This window comes from Lytechinus variegatus, chromosome 7, assembly GCF_018143015.1.
Source record: "Lytechinus variegatus isolate NC3 chromosome 7, Lvar_3.0, whole genome shotgun sequence".
In the NCBI taxonomy this organism is placed as follows: domain Eukaryota; kingdom Metazoa; phylum Echinodermata; class Echinoidea; order Temnopleuroida; family Toxopneustidae; genus Lytechinus; species Lytechinus variegatus.
In genome coordinates this window covers 4,215,325-4,220,780 of record NC_054746.1, presented here as the reverse complement: position 1 = coordinate 4,220,780, position 5,456 = coordinate 4,215,325, and positions in this window count along the sequence as shown.

Sequence of the window (5,456 nt, the reverse complement as noted above, 5' to 3'; positions counted from 1 at the left end):
GTTCGTCGCATCAGCAAATACCACCAGCAGCCGAAAAGTGTTTGTTCATGAAACAAAAGATGGCGCTGTAACATTTCATTCAGAGTTATCAATTATTTAAAACAAAAAATCCAATAGACATTGATAACTCTTGATTTCATTTGCCTTGAGCCGGCGTGGCCACAAGAAAAAAAATCATAATTGGCCCATTGCATTTTACAATTATGATCTAGAGATCTGACAGATTTAACAAAAGCATATATAAACAACTGTGGATATTTCATACATCAATACAGTACATTAAATCTATAAATTTTGTTCCTTTTAGAATAGATCTTGCAAGAGAAAGGATGAGATTATTTCAGCAATTGGCCAAATTTTTTTTGCCAACGGGCAATTCCATAAAATTATCAAGTTTTTTGTATGTCTGACCCCCATTTTGTTTCAAGTCTTACTTCTCTACATGAACCGACCAAGTCAGGGTCATTTGAAAACTTTACAAACTGTCAAAAGAACAAGAAATCAGAGACAGAAAATGTCATAAAGGTCCCACATAAGGCATTGCCCCCAATGTGTTGGTACATTTATTGTATGCATCTGTTGTTTTGTAGAAATTTTGAATTAAGATTTACCTTACATTTCTTTAAAACCTCTCAGCCAGCCTCTCAACTGAGTTTTTCTTGATGAGTTAGCTCTTTTCTGAGTGCAGTCTCCCTCTTCTTGTGCTCTGCTCCAAGTTCTTCTTCAATTTTGGCCAATATTCTGTTTGTGATAGTAGCAGCAATGCATGGACAGCAGATTTAGAAAGTCTTTATTCTGAATGCCATTTGCATTCAGTTTCTTTTATTTATATCATTTGAATTTTATACTTTAAGCATGGCCCGATTGTACAAAAGGGTCTTTCCAAGGACCGTCTTTTGTTTCGCCGATCTTTTATGATGCACGTACTGTATGCATATTTCTGAAATGTATTATAAACAAAATAAAATTTATTAACTAGAATTTAAATCAATTTGTATACAATTTCATGATATATCACATCATTTTATAAACAAAGATTTTGTTTACTTTAACGGATGAATAAATGTTTGCAAGATATTTATTTAAAATGCGTTTTACATGGCGCATCATAACAAATTAGCCACACAAAAAGCCTGAGTTCTTGCAAAGACCCTTTCGTGCAATCAGCCCCTGATGACCAATCTTGGATATCTACTAGAAATTAAGGGTGTTATCAAGAATTTGTGAAAAATTTAGGACTTATTGTCTAAACCCCTCAAAACTATCTGTCGTGGTTCTCTCGGACTGATAGTTGGAATTTTTTTTTCACTCAACTGCTTTTTGTCAAATGTGGGGAAACCTGAGTAAAATAGTGATTTTCCAGATTTGTCTGAAAAAATACCCCCAAAACACATACCTTTTGGTTATCAAGGGTTTTCTAGCATCAAATTGAATTGATTTACAAAAGATCACAGAGGTCAAGATTTTTGTGGGTTATTTTTTTGCTTCATGTAAAATTTAGGGAATAATTGAGCAAATAGTAATTTTCAAAATTTGTCAGAAAAATGGTCTTAAACCCCCCTCTAAACCAACCGTCGTGGATCTCCGCAGATATCTAGAAAAGGGGATAGGACAAGAAGCACTCAATGATTTCATGCCGCCTGAATTTACTAAACCAAGTTTTGATTTACTATCACGCTGCCTGAACCATCTTTAATTTCAATTTGAAAGAAAGGATTCAGGAATTTTTATTACAAATATACTACTATGGTTTTATGAATATCGCGCAGATTTGTGAATATCAATTTTCAAGTTTCCAATAAAGTAATGAAAAGAAATTACAAATCAGGTAATAAAATCAATTCTGAATTTCTGATGACTAAACTGAGTATTAATATCAAATATCAAATTTTGAGATAAAAGACATATACTTCTGAGTACCATCAATATAAAAGTTTATTAATACAACTGAAAAAACACCAAAATCAACCAGATATATGTTGTTATACATCAGTGTTTATTTGAACCATATTCATATTTCAGAAGGTTAGGTCAGAAAAGACATTTAACATACACATAGAAAAATAATACCCTGTGTTCATGTGTACAGTATATGAATTACATGGGATAAGCCTGGCATTTATGAATAAAATGATTTTTTTTCTGTATTTTGTGATGAAAAATATCAACTGTAGTAATTCAAAACTCAATTCCTTGTCAGAATCATTATACTGATCTAAATTCCTATTGCTTATTTCTTAAAGGGGTACTCTGATCTGAAAATAATTAAATTTCAATAAATAGAGTAAAATTCCCGAGCTAAATACAGAAGATTTCATTAAAAAATCTGATTAAAAAATAAAGAATTTATTGAAACTAAAAAAGAAATTAAAAAACTATACAAAAATTATTGAAATTGAAAGTTTAGCAATATTTTGTGAAAAGTTATATGCATATTGTCATAAATATCCATTAGGTGGACTGATGTCATATTCCACTTTCCTTTTTCTTATGTTATTACATGATATCATTAATTTTTCATATTTTCATACATGTGTGTATGATATATCTCCCTTATCATAAACTAAGTTGCAGCAATGAATATCAAATGCATTTAATCAGTTGTCAATCTAATTTGTTTCATTATCTTGGGGAACAAAAATTGAATGAACATTTCATACAATACAACACAAAAGAACAAGTAGAAATGGGACGTCATCAGTATACTCATTGAATATTCATGATGGCATGCATAGAAATGATGCAAATCTTTAAGATGTCATAACTTTGTTATTCCTTGTCCGATTTTGATCAAAATTTCATTGTTTTGTTTGTCTGATTTATCTTTATCTGTTCAAATCATGTTACTTTCAGCCTGGAGTATCCCTGGAACAACATAATTTAAGATCAATCAAGAATCAAACCGAGATTGATCTATTATAAGTCAAGGTATAATAAAAGGAAAAGTCCACCACAACAAAAATTTGATTGGAATAAAAAGACAAAAATTCAACAAGCAAAACACTGAAAATTTCTTCAAAATCGGATGTAAAATAAGAAAGTTATGACATTTTAAAGTTTTGCTTAATTTTACATAACAGTTATATGCACATCCTGACTGGTATGCAAATGAGGAGACTATGATGTCGTCCAATCACTATTTCTTTTGTATTTTATTATATGAATTATTCTAATTTTCTCCTCATTGTCACGTGATACAATGATTAATTCCTCCCTGAACATGTGGAATTAGCATTGTTTGATATTATATGGTTCAGTAAAGTTGGTCCTTATTGTCATATAGATAAAAAATGAAATATTGCATAATTCAAACAATAAAAAAAAAGAAATAGTGATGGACATCAACGACTGACTCACCTAGTTGTGCATATCACTGTTTTGTCAAAACTAAGCGAAACTTTAAAATGTCATAACTTTCTTATTTTACATCTGATTTTGATGAAATTTTCAGCTGTATGCTAGTTTGATTTTTCTCTATTTATTCAAGTCAGCATTTTCCTGGGGTGGACTTGACCTTAAAATTCTATTATAACACTTTGAGAGACAAGGCCAAAGGAATTGTTTCAAAGCTTTAAATACACTGCAATGGTCAGGTCAGTCATTTGCCAGGGACGTGCAACCAAATATCAGATTACGCGTTACATGTGCGCATTGGTATTTAAGAATGAATCACAGTCAATATAAATTTTTTCGTGAAAACACCCCCAGGAAATACATTAAAGATTTGAGATGATTATAAATTACCGATGACTTTAAACTCAATGCACCAAGCAGCCACTTCTAGACTGACAAGTTTTAAATAACTATCGTTGCTTTCTTTACCCATAAACGTAATTGATGAACTTTTTTTCATAGGATACATCATACCCAGTAGTCCATGAATAACAAGCAGCCAGCTACTCAATCATACATACAATATTGATGTCTATCTGTCACTAGCGTACCTATGAGGGGCGGGGGGGGGGGGGGTACTGGCAGACTGCCCCCCTGACGAGTCACAGCCCATGCAAGGGATGTATCCCAGCCCCCCCCCCTCCCTGACGAGTCAAAACTGATCCCTGGCCCTCTCCTTTGAACTTGAAGACTTTTTTTTTTCTTTTTTGCTTGTCAAATTCTTTTCTTGGCGGACAAATTTGCCCCCCTGTGGAAAATCCTAGGTATGCCACTGCTATCTGTATGTGATCCACTCAATACATTCATATTTAATAATGTAAAACGAACATCACTGTACTATGACTGATGTAGGGAAATGCAAAATACCAACATTTTTCTTTCTTTAGGCATAGTTGATGTGTTACATTCCAACACCGGCTAAATAAGAAAAGAAATTACAGATAAATTCAAAATTGAATTTTTTTTAGAGTTTTTGTAGCAACAAAACAAATGCACTGAGGAGAAAATGTTTTCCTTGCATTAGATACTGGTATCTTGTACTCATACAAGAAAATATAATTCAATCTAAGACTCTGGATAATACAAAGTACCACAATCATTTGAAAAGGACAAGTCACTTGTACTGAATTCTTTTTTTTCTGGGGGGGGGGTGGATGGGGGGATGTGGCTCCCAAATAGTTTGGCATCGGTTTTGAAAACAATGATAAAAATGAAGAATATGAAGATAATTAACAAATCCTAAAATGACCATTTAATGTACCATAATCAACTGTAGTAGGCCTGTATACTGAAATATATTATTAAAAAAAAATGAAATGAAATTTGAATTCAAATGAAGGCCAATTACATGTACATGCCAGAACTGTTTCAGTTAAAAAAAAAAACTTAACAACATAAGAACACAAAACAGCATTTTTAAAATGCAAAGATAAGAAAGACAAACACCAAGAAGCCTTTTCACATATCTTATACATGTAAACCAATATCTGTATACAATACATGTATTTGCAATAACCTTATCACACACCGAAATGCCTAAGGAATACATCTAGCTACTATTATGAAAATTGGCAATTTCTGATATAAAAATTCACTTGGAATTTGATTACGATATTAAAACACAAACATTAATCACAAAATTTGTTTTATAGGAAAGTTAAAACTCTTGTTAAAGACATGATTTTTATTCTTATCTATGGGTTTAACATGAGAATAATTCCTCACATATCTTGCCTATGTGGAATCAAACGTTTATGATTTTTCTACTGAAAAATTGTGCTTGATAACTTTTATAAATAGCTTCCTATTTGGGCTTCATTTGTTTACATATTATACAAGGGATCTATTCCATAAATAGTATTTACTAATGTTATTTGCCTTAAAGTAACTACCATGGAAACCACGATTGCGATTGATTAATGAGCTATGTCGCCATGGTAGTTATCATGTGGAGCTCTGTCAAAGTACTTTTCTAAGTATTGGAGCAAGTCCCTTTTCAATTTAAGTGGTGTAATGCATTGGATCTAAGGGAAATTGCATCAGTGAAATTGATTTCTTCAAGG